The sequence below is a fragment of the Podarcis pityusensis genome (assembly GCF_964106645.2).
Source record: "Podarcis pityusensis genome assembly, chromosome: 3".
Classification (NCBI taxonomy): domain Eukaryota; kingdom Metazoa; phylum Chordata; class Lepidosauria; order Squamata; family Lacertidae; genus Podarcis; species Podarcis pityusensis.
Window position 1 is genome coordinate 36,987,098 of NC_138026.1, and position 14,685 is coordinate 37,001,782.

General features: G+C 38.6%; 1 protein-coding gene across 3 annotated transcripts in view; it reads left to right on the plus strand.

Annotated features, from left to right (window-relative positions):
* Positions 1-14,685, plus strand: part of SMAP1 (small ArfGAP 1) — a 68,135-nt gene that overhangs the window by 12,466 nt on the left and 40,984 nt on the right. The gene's annotated exons all lie outside the window — the stretch shown is intronic.

Genomic DNA, 14,685 nt, shown 5'->3' on the forward strand with positions numbered 1-14,685 from the left:
ACTCACACCCCTCAAAAATGTTAGTAGCATTATTTCTGTAATAATATCAAGGTAGTAAAATGCTGTGGTACGCTGTCTGGAGAGGGTACTGTGAGGCTAATTATATCTGGTCTTGTATGGCATGGTTTTGTGGGGGTTTTTTGCTGCTGTTATTGCTGTCATTGTGTGCTGAGGTTTGTGCATCAAATAAATAAAACTCCTTTGGGTTGTAATGACCTAGTTTAATTTAATTCAGGATATCTGCCATCTCCACTCCCATACCTGCAGTTGTTGGCACCTTTGAAATTAAAAAACATACAGCACCTAGCATAGTGCATTACAATTGCTACAGCAGGCAGAAAACTCATTAAATGGTCTACTAAGACCCTACCAAGCCCTTCGACAATGTTCAATTGGTCCATGGGAAAAATGGCTTGGGAACCACTACTTTAAACCTAAAGGGGAATTAGTGGTGGGGAATCTCTGGGCAGTGGGCACAATTTATATCTCAGTTTCTGACTTCTTAATACTGCCTTTCCTGCAGAGGGAGGATGTACATGAATCCAGTACCCATGGTAGAACTTTCCTTCATCCCACTAAATATGATACTGTGTTGCATGTGAGCATGGCTAATGAGTGCACTGCAGTAGAAACAAATGGAAACAATCATGTACCAGAACTCCGCCCCATTTACGCATGGTTTATGTCCCAAGGCACTGTACGTATAAGTGAAATCGCTTATATTTGAAACACAACTGAAAAGGCCTGTGAACATCCAATTCCGTCCCTTTTTTGTGATGTTTTTGGGTCACTTCTGGGTTTGGGCGATGCACACATATTGAATGCACCTAAAACAGTCGCTGCCTGTATGCAGGGTGTTGGGGGGGGTGTTAGTTGAAGAAGCAATAAAGATACAGTGGTTATTCAAAATTTATGCAGTATTGTTGTTGGTTTTTGTTTTTTTTAAGTAAAGGGGTCGGAGAGCCTAGCTGGGCTTGTCCGCAGGGGCAGAGAGTCCCGCATACCTCCCTGCAGCAGCGGAGGGTGCGCTGCACTTCCCTGCAGTGGCTGGGGGCTTACCACACCTTCTCCGGGAATTTACAAAGGGGAGGCATATAGTAATAGTAGAGATGAAAAGATATAATGTGTACTTAAACATTTAAACAATAACCTGGATTATTATCTAAGTGCATCAGCGCTAGAATACTGCTGTGGTATGATATGGGGACAATCAACCTAACTGACTAGTCAAGTGTCTAAAAAGAGTCCAGGTTTTTATAGTGAAATAGTTAATTCTATCTACAATTTTATACTTGAGGAAGAAAAAAACAACTCATTTGCTAGGAGATCCAGACGATTGCACCCATGGGACTTCCCTTTTGGAGGAAGAGGGAAGGCAGTTTTCATTTATTTCTCCCTGCAGTCCCGACCATGCTTCCCAAAGAATGTTCTAGACTAGAGGGTTACGGGACCATTTAGAACAATGTGGGTGGCATTGGGGGCAAGATGAGAAATTGCCTCTTTTTCCATCTTCCTCCAACAGGGGCTTCTGCTGGACCTCAGTTCCTTCTGCAGTAGTAGGAGCCTTTCAGTTTGTTTGAGGACAACTGGATACAACCACAGCAGAAAACATCAAAGTGCCTTTGAAAATGTACTGAAAGAAGTTCCCTTAAAAGGAATTTGCTTTAAATGTGGTGTTCCACTAGAATTCCCAGGTCTTGGGAGTGAAATCCATTAAAAAAAAACGCTGCCCCACATCACTGATTGCAGCACAGTTCATTTGAAAGTCATAATTGAGCAACAACAAACCTTCAAAGGACAACTTGAATTTTAAAAATTGCTGATTTATCATCAAGTTATTTGTTATTTGTTTAGTACTAAGTCAAAATGTAAAACTTTTCTCCTGTTGCAAGTGTTAATTTTTAACATAGAAAAGCGAGGCAGAAAGTGTGATTGCTGATTACTGCTATTGTGAAAGATCACCGTCCTTGTCTTGTACACATTTGTCCTTCGTATAGAAATGTCACACACTGTACCTCTTGAATTTCATGGTATTTTGGCCCCCATTGTTTACAGTTTCTTTAAGTATTTGTCAACAGAGAATTGTACTTAATTCATCTGAAGTGCCTGCTAGTCCATGAAGACTTAAGTCACAATAAATCTGTTGGTCTTTAAGGTGCCACTTTACTCTTATTGTTCATTTCAGTTGTATAACTAAGTAGCCTTTTGTTATGACTCCCTGTTACTTGCTGCTTATAAGCCGACATGCTGTTAATAGGATCAGAAAATAAAAGGCAATTTGGAACTATGGCATTACAGTAAGAGGTAATAATTATACTTTATGGAAGTGGGAATAAAACAAGCCATTGTATATTACAAAATAAAGGTCATCCTTTAAAATACAAAATATTGGAAACCCATATGGTAGCTCAGTACTTGTATGTAAGCTGTAGTTTATTACTTTCAGTCATAAATACTGTCACAAGTCAGACCCTCACTCTTAACACCAGCAGGCAGCAGATTTGAGTTTTCCACTCCTTTGCTGTATAGTTTTGTTGTACTATATGACTACTGTGAAGTACTCATTAGCTCATTGCTTGAATCTTACGGAGGATTTCTTTCCTTTTTTTGTCAGTTTTCTATTTGAGCATACAGTGGTACCTCGCAAGACGAATGCCTCGCAAGACAAAAAACTCGCTAGACGAAAGGGTTTTTTGTTTTTTGAGCTGCTTTGCAAGACGATTTTCCCTATGGGCTTGCTTCGCAAGACGGAAACATCTTGCAAGTTTGTTTCCTTTTTCTTAACACCGTTAATACAGTTGCGACTTGACTTCGAGGAGCAACTCATAGAACGCGGTGTGGTAGCCTTTTTTGAGGTTTTTAAAGACTTTGGTGATTTTTGAAGCTTTTCCAAAACTTTCCCGACACTGTGCTTCGCAAGACGAAAAAAATCGCAAGACGACAAAACTCGCGGAACGAATTAATTTCGTCTTGCGAGGCACCACTGTACCAGGACTTAAGATACAGGAGAAATTTTCTGGCTAGTAGTATTAAAATGCACAACAAGTTGAATATATGTTGATTCACTTTAAATTTATAGCAAATTAACTGAATTACTTAAAGTATGCATGCTGTGATTAATTCTCCAAATTTTGTGTAATTGGTTTGTAGACTACAAACACAATAAACATTGATTTAGTGCAGATTTAAAATTTTGTTATTATAGAGTGCATATTCTTGGCTCATTTGAAGAGCATGCCAAGTGTGGTGGCAGTCAAACTTTACATGATTTTTAAAATTGCATTTAAATTGGCTTGTATTTTATCTTGTTTATATGTGGGGTGCTTTGAGGATCCTTTTTATTGACTGAAATATGTCATATAAATTTTACATATTTCTTGAAAGTATTTCTATACCACCATATCAAAATAACAGAGTGGTATACAATGTTAAAACAAAAAACATAATCAAAACAATACAGACCAATCATTAAAATGTCTGACTAATCAAAAAATTAAAAATTAAACAGCTGCAAATGCCTTTGACATAAAAAAGAGACACCTAAAACTTAAAAGCAAGGGTGACTACTGAAACTTCTTCGAAATCTTCCACAGCGTGAGACTAACAACATGAAACTCCTGATTTCTCATTGAGGACAGTTGAGTCTCTGTAACATGGGAGACAACTAGTAGCACTCCTGGTTGATCTCATTTTCTGAATAAATATACATTAAAAACCACGTAGGAGGGGTAAGGATTTGGGCATCTGAAGGAGGTGAAGAAGATAAGAGTCATGTGATCCTGTAGTCAACTCACAACTGAAGCCGAGCATGAATTTGCTTATGAATTGAGGAACAACTGGCTGAACATGTCTGTTACGGTTTAACTTGTGAACCACCCTGAGATCTTTGGATGAAGGGCAGTATATAAATGTAATAAATAATAACAATAATAAAGGGTGGGGAATCACCATCCCACGGGCCTAATTAGTCCCACCCAGTCATTTTGCCCAAGCTTTTCATGTTTTAATAAGACATTCTGTTTTCTGCTGGTTTTAGTATTGCTTTATTCCCCCCCCCCCCCGGTATCTCTTCTGTATTTTAGTGTTACTATATTAATCCTTTGTTACACTTCTTTGATACGTATGGGTCACAAAGAACTGGAAATAAAAATAAATACTTGCATCAATTATTTTTGATGGGATATGCACTCAAATATTGCTCCAGTCCAAGTCCATGCTTCTGTTCTAGCAATTCATGCATGTACTAGTGCTGTGTGTGGCTCTCCTTAGCTGAATCCTGAATCAGGAGAGGAAACATGGGTAGGGAGGAAGGATTAAAAGAGAAAAGCATGAGATCGCTACCCATACAATCCAAGAAATCCATTTCTTTTATTGAAAGGAAGGGCTAACAAAATGATAATGACACTCACCCCTGAACTTCCAGTAGATGTAGAATTGCCAGGGGCTATAATTTATCATATCAAGGATGTGATTATAGGTGAAATAAAAAAATTCCTACCTGTAGCACCTTAAAGACCAACTAAGTTAGTTCTTGGTATAAGCTTTCGTGTGCATGCACACTTCTTCAGATACACTGAAACAGAAGTTACCAGATCCTTCTATATATTGGGAAGGTGGGGAGGGGTATTACTTAGAAGGGTGGTGGGAATCGGAGATTGGCAGATAGCTGAGATGAGCCTGTTGACGACTCTTAACGACTGTAATAGGTCTTACAGGAAAAGGCAAGGGGTGAGAAGGTGAGAAATGGCTTAGTCATGTATAATGAGATAAGAATCCGATGTCTCTGTTCAGACCAGGTTTCTCCATTGTTTTAAGTTTGGTAATGAGTTGTAATTCAGCAGCTTCTCTTTCCAGTCTATTTCTGAAATTCCTTTGTAGTAAAACAGCTACTTTGAGATCTTGTATAGAATGTCCTGGGAGATTGAAGTGTTCTCCTACTGGTTTCTCTGTTTTGTGATTCTTGATGTCAGATTTATGTCCGTTTATTCTTTGGCGTAAAAATAAACGGACATAAATCTGACATCAAGAATCACAAAACAGAGAAACCAGTAGGAGAACACTTCAATCTCCCAGGACATTCTATACAAGATCTCAAAGTAGCTGTTTTACTACAAAGGAATTTCAGAAATAGACTGGAAAGAGAAGCTGCTGAATTACAACTCATTACCAAACTTAAAACAATGGAGAAACCTGGTCTGAACAGAGACATCGGATTCTTATCTCATTGTACATGACTAAGCCATTTCTCACCTTCTCACCCCTTGCCTTTTCCTGTAAGACCTATTACAGTCGTTAAGAGTCGTCAACAGGCTCATCTCAGCTATCTGCCAATCTCCGATTCCCACCACCCTTCTAAGTAATACCCCTCCCCACCTTCCCAATATATAGAAGGATCTGGTAACTTCTGTTTCAGTGTATCTGAAGAAGTGTGCATGCACACGAAAGCTTATACCAAGAACTTAACTTAGTTGGTCTTTAAGGTGCTACAGGTAGGAATTTTTTTATTTCAACTATGGCAGACCAACACGGCTACCCATCTGTAACTGTGATTATAGGTGCTTTAAGTGAAATGCTTCCCTCAGTGGTTTAGGCAGCTACCCCTGGAAAGATACCCCAAAGGGAAGGGATCTTCCTTATCAATAGGTTCTCAAATTGAGCTCACAGAGATAAGGAAAGTTAGAAGGGAGAATATAAGTTTTAAGACAAGTGGTCCTGTTGGGCAGTTGTATCAGAACTGGAAGAAACGCATCCCTGCAGTAGGGACCATCATACAGATGCAGAGCCTCTACTTTAAACAAAGTTCAGTTTGGCTAATCTGCCTGTACCTAATCCATAATGATGTTTCTTGGTGACTGGATTTTAAAAGTAGCTTTAAAAAGTAGCTTTCACAGTGATGCTCATTTAAGCATCATTGTGTTAAAGAAAATGAAATGGCACTTCTCTTATGCCCTCCTCTGGCAAAAAGATCTTCTACATGGAGGAAGAAATTTTCCATCCACATGCCCACAATTGATCCTTTAAAATTAAATAGAAGTGTGTATTTCAACTACATTCAGTTTTGTTTTACAAGTGGCAAGAGAACCGTGGCATAAAATCTAGCACTTCAGTTTCTGTAGACTGTCCCACATGATTTTGTTTCTATACTTTGTGGCTCAGACGAGGATTTATCAGCTGGTCTGTAACTGTCACAGTATAAATCATCTTACTTGGTTTACAAATTGAAAATATTTCTAATTTTGTGCAACATTAAATTCAACATCATTAATATGAAGACATTGGTTGCAAGGCCATTATTTCATTATCATGCCCTGTAAACGCTTGCATCATTCTTCTGCATTCACCCTTTTCAAACGGAAGGTGATCTCAATCAATAGATTTTATTGCATTAGCCGTGTGGCCATAGCATGATATACATTAAAATAACAACATGAAATGGGGGTGGGGAGGTAAAGGTAGATATCTTCCTGGGCGAATACTTAAAAAAAAGAGGGGGGGGAAGGGGGGTTACTAAAGCGACAGGGGATTTAAAACATTGAGCGACAGATAGTACAGAAACAAACAAACAAAAAAAAACTGCTGAAGCTGGAGGAGGACCGTTAAAGGGTCCTTCAGCTCCTCAGATTTATCCTAACTCCATTGTCCTTGTACTATGGAACTTCGTTCGATTGTGCGGCGTATCGACTGCAGCTGTGGTGTTAAGGAAGAAGTTAGTGCCGCTTTCCTCTTCATCACACTAAGCAGGAAGTTAGCTGTCATCTCGGTAATCCAACAATCAGAATCCTGCAAAAGGAGGGACACTATCCAAGGCTGGATTGGGAGATGAAGCTTATTCACGAGGGGAGTTAAAAACCGAGATCTTTCATCTGTCCAGTTGGGACAGAAGAGCATTACATGTTCCATAGTCTCCAGGGCCGTGTCGTTACAGGTGCATGTTCTATTTGCGATGGGAACTCTGGAATAACGACCCGACAGAACTGCTGTAGGAAAACAGTTGAGACGGGCACAGGTAAAGGCCCTTCGCTTAGCCTCCGAAGAAATTGTGAAGCAGTATAGAGGGATCCCTTCAGGGGGTGGAATAGCTAGGGCTAGGCCTGAACACGGCCCTCTTGCATAGGAAGCTGTGTTAGAGAAGTCAAGTTGCTGTAGTTTCTTTTTAATTGGAGGTAGGGCCGCCGGGCTGATACACTCTAAGTTAAGAACAGTTTTACAATTCAAATTGAGAAGAGAGCGGAATTTGAGGTTAATTGTAGTTTTCCAAGGGGAATTATGAATATCTCTTAGGATCAGATTGGAAAAACCACCTCTAATTCGAGCATCCGAAGGAAGGTGATCTCTTTATCTCTTCCTGTTGAATGTTTAATCTGATCTAGCAAGGTAATCTCTGTACAGCTAATCTAGGGTGAGAGGAATAATCTATGGAGTTAGAATAACAGGACTACAGTGGTACCTCGGGTTACAAACACTTCAGGTTATAGACTCCGCTAACCCAGAAGTAGTACCTTGGGTTAAGAACTTTACCTCAGGATGAGAACAGAAATTGCACACCGGCAGCAGCTGGAGGCCCCATTAGCTAAAGTGGTACCTCAGGTGAAGAACGGTTTCAGGTTAAGAATGGACCTCCAGAATGAATTAAGTTCGTAACCAGAGGTAACCCTGTATGCACAGTGGTCATCAAAACTGAGAATAGGATCTTACTTGGAGCTGCCATATGTCCAAAATTTCCTGGACATAGCTGCAATTTGTCCTCCGAAAATAGCGTCCAGGCGCAATTTTTGAAAAGCAGCAAAAATGTCTGGGAAAACCTGGGCATATGGCAGCCCATATTGGAAGTGTTGATTTTTTGGCGACATTCCTAAAAAATAGGTAAGAATTTCATATATATTTTTTGGAGATTTTGCAGGAAAAAAGCTCAACAACTTTGCCCCCCCTCCCAAAAAAGCTCTATTCCAGGACAAGTGTCATAGGTCTTGTCATCCAGGCTTCCCTTAACTCTAAACTTCAGTTACTGATAAGTGTATACTCAAACCCTTGCTCTCAGTTACTGGAATACTGGAGTATAAAAAATTTTCTGGGAGATGACTTGTAGATTATGTGAACAGTCAGCTGATTCTTGCTACAACTGAACAGATGGATTGATGTCAGTTGACTTTTTTTTTCCGTAGGAACAGGTCCCTTTAATTAGAAGAGTTTCCAAAACTGGTCTGTGAGCTTCATTTAGGTGGTCTGTGGATTTTTGGTGGAATACAGTGGTACCTTGGTTCTTGAACTTAATCCGTTCCAGGAGTCCATTTGACTCCCGAAACCATTCGAAAACCAAGGTGCGGCTTCCAGTTGGCTGCAGGAGCTTCCTATACTCAAGCGGAACCTGCGTCGGACGTTTGTTTCCGAAAAACATTTGCGAACTGGAACACTTTCAGGTTTGTGGTGTTCGGGAGCCGATTTGTTCGACAACTAAGCCATTCGAGAACCAAGGTACCACTGTACAAGGAGACGACGTGTCCATTATATTAAATATTAGCTCAGTTGGGGAGCGTGGTGCTTATAACACCAAGGTCACAGGTTTGATCCCTGTATGGGTGCATATTTCTGCACTGCAGGGGGTTGGAGTATATGATCCATGGGGTCCTCTCCAAATCTGATTCTATTCATATTGATTTTTAATTGTATTTTATTGCTTCCTTTATTGCTTTTATTTCTTGTGTTGTATTTTATTACATTAAAATTTTAATTCTGTGGAGAAATAGAAGAAGCAATAAAATACAAGTAAAACCATACAGTATCTAGCACAGATGAGGTATGAGAGAGACTGTTGGCAAGTAGGTAATGGCTTTTCCCACCTGCCTTGCCCCATCCTCCAGCCCAAGGAAACTTCAGAAGGGAGTTCCTCCCACAGGCAGTATGTGTATGCGTATTTTAATGAGCTAAATAGAGAGATTATGAGTCATAAACTTAAACTTAATAGTGCTTAGTTTATTTTTTGGTTGCTATTTTGTTAATGTTAGTATTTTATAAATTGTAAATACTGTATTGATTTGTTAATCATATAATATGACTTTGCTTTTTTAGCTTATTTTTAATTGTTGATTTCTTAACAATGTTTTATAGATTTCAATTGTTTCACTGATCAATTTTTTAATTATTCTATAAGATTTATGCTGTACTTGTGATGTTCTTTTATGTTCTATCTTATTATTATTTATTGTTTGCAAGCTACTTTGGGATTTACTTGGAATGAAAAGTGGCATAGAAATATAATCAATCAAATCAATCAATCAATCAATCAAAACTGTGTTGCATTGCAGTTGCTAAAACAGACATAAGAAACCTTTAACAGTCTGCCAAGACAATCAGCATTTTTCAAGTGGTGCATGAGAAAAAGAGTTTGGAAGCTACTGTATTAGAAGAGCACCTCAGGTTTTGAAAAATTGTGTTGCTTAAGATACTGAGTGCTAGATTAATTTAAGCATTTTACTTTCACTGTTCACCTAATTTGTGTATACATATAGTTGATTCAGGTGTTGAAGAAACTTGCAGCACAACTGGATATAACATTTAGAGATCCATGATCAGAACTCTTACTTTTAAAAATAGTTTAATAACAGCCACAGGGAGAAAAATATTTAACCTTTCATTCCGTGCCATTTTCTTAGTGAAAACTTTTTACCTTCAGCTTCTTTTTAGCCTGTGGGGGGTGGGAATCCCACAGCTATGTGTACATTTCCCCCCATGAGGCAAATAGTTTTGAGTACATAATTTTCATTTGGAAAACAAGAGGGTGAAGAAAAGAATACACCCCTTTTCCCCAGTGACATAGTACTGATGGGATTGCCTTCCTCCTCCACTGTTAATAGTTTAACGAAACGAAAGGAGATATGCTCTCAGACCTCCTGATCTTGCAACTTACTTGACCCTCAACCTGTTTGTCAGTTACTTTGCTCCAATATTAGATCAAGAACTGTGTGTCTGTGTGCACGCATGCAAGTACATGCCTAGTTTTCTGAATAATTTGTTGCCTTTAAATTTTACTTTAGTTCCCTGATTTAATTTTGCAGTTTTCATTTATGCCTGCAGCTATATTAGATTAGCATCAGCAAGTGTATTCTGCCAGGGCTATATCCTCTTTGTTTAAGTAGCAAATATCTCCAGTTTTTGTCATAGTTGTGATTCCTGCCATGTAGAATTCCATAGATGCTCTATCATTACTTCTAGTGTATAATCTGATTTAGCGTATATTTTCATTTGTATCACTGTAGAAAATTATTGTCTTACCTATTGAGCAAGGCAAGAAAATTAAGAAAGGCTCCCGGCAAGAATACATGTAATGGATGTTATACACACATCCCTTCTCTCTATAGAAATGGGTCACACAAGTTATTATGAATGCAAATTGAAGGGGTACCTTTGATATTGTTTAAATCATGTCTGACAATATAATTATTTGTGTGTGTGAATCTGGTTTATTGCTAGACTTACTCATTCGGCAGGTAAATAACCAGGTCTTCATAAAGACAGCAGCTTTTGGAAAATGGTTATAAGAGACCTCATTGTATCCTGCTCCTTTACCCCTGAAAATCAAAATATATCAAAATTGATGCATTTTTTAGCTCTACAAGATTAACATGCAAATGACTAATGGAATTGTTCCATAGGAACTTGATTATTTTGTGCATCTAAAACTGGGCCATTATGTTTAGTCTTTTTCACCAAGAAAGTAAACTGATTATAGGTTTTCCAAGAATTAAGGGCAGGTTTGCTTGTTCTCTGCATGGATAAATTAACAGTGCCACTAGGTGGAGCTGTTAATCCAAACAAGTGAAAATTGTCATTAAGCATTTAGTTTGCTTCCTGTTGAACAGTACTGTATTTTGGAATTATTAGAATACCAGATAAAACTGGCTGTAATGAAGAGCATAAGAGCTATAGGACTCCTGGGATAGGCAAATGCTAAGAAATCTTCTTAACCTGTATCCTTTATTGGGAGAGATATAGTAAGTAGTGACAGAGCATCCATAGCTTATTGGTAGAACACCTGCTTTTTGCATCCCAGATCTGAATACTGGCCTTTCCAGGTAGGACTGGGCATGTCCCCTATCTGAAATGCTGGAGAATTGATGCTCGTCAGTGTAGACAGTACTGATCAATGGCCTGAATTGGTATAAGGCAGCTTTCTATGTTCTTAAGTAGCATACAAAGAAAGATGCATACTGTTACGGATTTCATCTAATGAATAAAACAACCTATTGAAATGTTCCAGCTGAAATAACCCCTCAGTGTTGGAAGGGTGAAGTTTACAACAATAATCAAATAGAAATTTGGTACCGATGTTTATGAAAAAAATCAGGAAGTGTATCAGTTTATATATGTTGGGAGAATCTGAAAAATGAACTTTGTAGACTCTGATTTTCAGCCATACTATAGAAAGTGGACTTGCTGCTTTAAAATAAGGTCAGTATTGTGAAAAATGAGGTTCAAGACATAGAAGCTGTCCTTAATATGTGAAAAACTCAAATATGGCAGAGAGCAGGATTGCCATTTTTTAAGGAAGTGAGTATATCTTATGTTGCATTATTCTCCAGCTGTGTGTCTTTAGAAACATTGACAGATGGTTGGCTGTGGCTTTGTATCAAAATAAGACTAAGCTTTTCCTCTGCCTTCTTAGTTGATGTGCTCCCCATAATTGCATAGATGATTACTGCAAAAAAAGACAAACAGATGTTTGAAGTACTGCTTGTTATGCTGAAGTTGTGAGGAAAGGTAAAAAGTGAGACCCATGGGAGATAGCTGTAGCATCCACTCTTGAAGAGAGGATATTTTCAAAATAGATTAGCATATGTAGACTGGAGCAATGATATCTAAACTCTCAATAGTTTTGATCATATATGCACATACTGAGGAATGGCTGGAATAAATGTCAAAGCCATCTTTGACTTAGTTGTCAAAGATGTTGGGCTGTGCAGTGAAAGCATATTGTTTGTTCTGATGTTATTTCTCCATTAAATAGCTCACTGTAGAAACCACAATGACTTTTGAGAAGTATGATTATAATACCCTCATGCAAATCAGAGTATAATTATTCCTGGGCAACCATATCATGACCCAGAATCCCTTCTCTGAAGCTTTTTTTCAGTATGTCTGATACTTTATGATATAATGATTGAGCTGGTACTTTCTCTTTCATCCAATATGTATAAAACAGATGACCTGGGAAAGTGGCTTCTGTGGCTACCTCTCCCACTTAATAATTATTTCCCCCCTCTCATTAAGCCCATGAACATGCAATTTTGCCACAGATGTGCTCACTATGAGTTTCAGACCTTTTGGTAGGCTTCAGAGGTACTCTAACAGTGCAAATGCAAGTCATTTTATGACAGTCAATGACCAGTATCAGGACAAAAACACCAATTACAAAATTTAAAAGTTGCAAACGATAAAATGATATAAAATTGCATCTTTCTGCCAGTCTCTTGACAAGCAATATTGGTGAACAAAGCTCAAGCTAATCTTAAGCTATTATAAATTGATTCCAACTCATAGCAGAAAAAACAGCTAAAAAAAATCCAACCAGAAACAGAGCAAAATATAGCAGCAGGCAATCCATCAGACTACAACAAAGGGTGAGATGGGAAGCAGGGCCACTTCGTTGTCTTTGATCCAAGACCAGCTATGGCCTGGTTTGCACATTATGGTTTGCAACCATGGCTTAGCATGAATGTGCAGCCTTCTGGAGAGAGATTGCAGCTTCTTTGTTCCTCCCTGGTCATTCTGCTGCTACACTGAGTTAAACCATAGTTTGTCTTAGAATGTCTTCAAACCTAGAGCTCTCCTAGACAAACTACAAGCTGTAAACTGTAGCACAAACCTTGGATACATCTTATGGTTAGTTTGGAGAAAGATAATCACACTCAGCCGAACTTTTTTTCAATCACTGTAAGTGTTTGTTTTTGCTTTTCCTTTCACCGTCGCCATCCCTGTTTTTTTCTTTTGAGTCTTTCAGATTGTGAGCCTGCTGGCAGGAACTATCTCATTGGTTATTGACCGTTTTTAAACTGTTCTGGAAGCATATTAGCTGAAAGCTCGCAGGGAAAACGCTTTAAATCAGTGTACTGGCAGATGTTGCCAACTCTCAACAGTATGACCAGTGGCCAGTGATATTGGGAGTTGCTGTATACACCACATTGGCCACCCCTACTTTAAATAAATGTATAAACTTAAGAGTTCTAAAAACTCCCAAAGTGCATTGGCAGAAATTTTTTTTTTGGGGGGGGAGATTCCATTATGAGTGTTCTATTGCTGTACCAGCACAACAAAAAAGAATATGGCCATTACTTAGGATCTTTTCTAGCCCAAAGGCTGAGACTAAATAAAAGAGAGTGGCCCACCAGCTGTGACAGTCTTTCAAATAAATCACGACTTCTCTGGAAGTAGCTGTGACACAGCAGGCTATAAGTCCTTATGGGGTATAACAAATTTGCTGGGACTTTTCTCCTTCATCTTCCTCTCTCCCCTGCAGTAGCATTTGCACCCTTGGAAAGGAGGAAGCTGGATACTATATCTATCTATGTATACATCCATCCATCTATCTTAGTTTACAAAAATACGTGCATTGTCTCTTTTTTCAAGTTGTGTTTTCTACAGATCAGTTTCATTTGTTGTGAGACATTAGTGTTGCATGTAGTATTAGGTTGGGAAGAAAAGAGGGGGAGGAGGAATGGTGAGTGGGGTGGGCTCAGGTGGTTCTGCTTCTATTCTTCTATTCTTCTACTTAGTGTATGTGTGGGGTTTTGTGTCAGCGTCACTTGTATGGGTTCTCTTACTATTCGCTTGTTGTATTTCCTTGGTGGTGAGAGGGGTTGGGGGGTGGCCTAGGGTGTGGTTGGTTGTGTTTGGTTTGCTGTAGTGAGATTTGTTTTTGTGTGTGTGTGGATTTTTGCATCAGGTTAGCCAGATTGATACATATGCTGTCAACGGATTCTTGTTGTTGACTTGTTGGGCTTTGTATGTGATAAAGGGGAACCATACCGGGCGGTGAAGGCATCTTCTATTTGTGCCCATGTCAGTTTCAGTTTATTGGTTAGTTTTTCTAAAAAGGCTGTTTCCCATACTATTTGATACCATTAGTTCATGCTTACTCCTAACAGGTCTCTCCAATGTTTGGCTATGATGCTAGCTGGATACTTGTAAAGGCATAAGTCACCCTTAAATTTGTTCTTGCCATTTGGGCATTTTCACATGTGGTGCCGATAACATATTTTATCATTGAGTGCATTAGTTGTAAATGTTAAATGAGTTAGAAGGATGTTCTTGTTTTTAAATGAAATGTGTAGTCTAATACACAGGCTTATATTCAAAACATACAGATGGGCAATATAAATAATGATAAAATGCCATGTGAAAACAGTTGGTGTGTGTTATTCTGTCATGAAGTAGCACTGAAAATTTCACTGATCAAGTAAATAAGATCTACCATTTGAATGTGCCTTTTACCTGAGGCAGTTCTACCCAACAAATCTGTTGTTTGGGTTATCATTCCTTTAATTTTCAAAAACATACAAAAATCTTTTGTTAATAAGAGTTCAACTTAACTTTGTTGAGACCATTATGGAATTTAAATCTGTGACGTAACAAAAGGGCCATATGTGCTTGTGTTTTATCATGTGAATCAGTTTCCTATGGCACCCCACAATC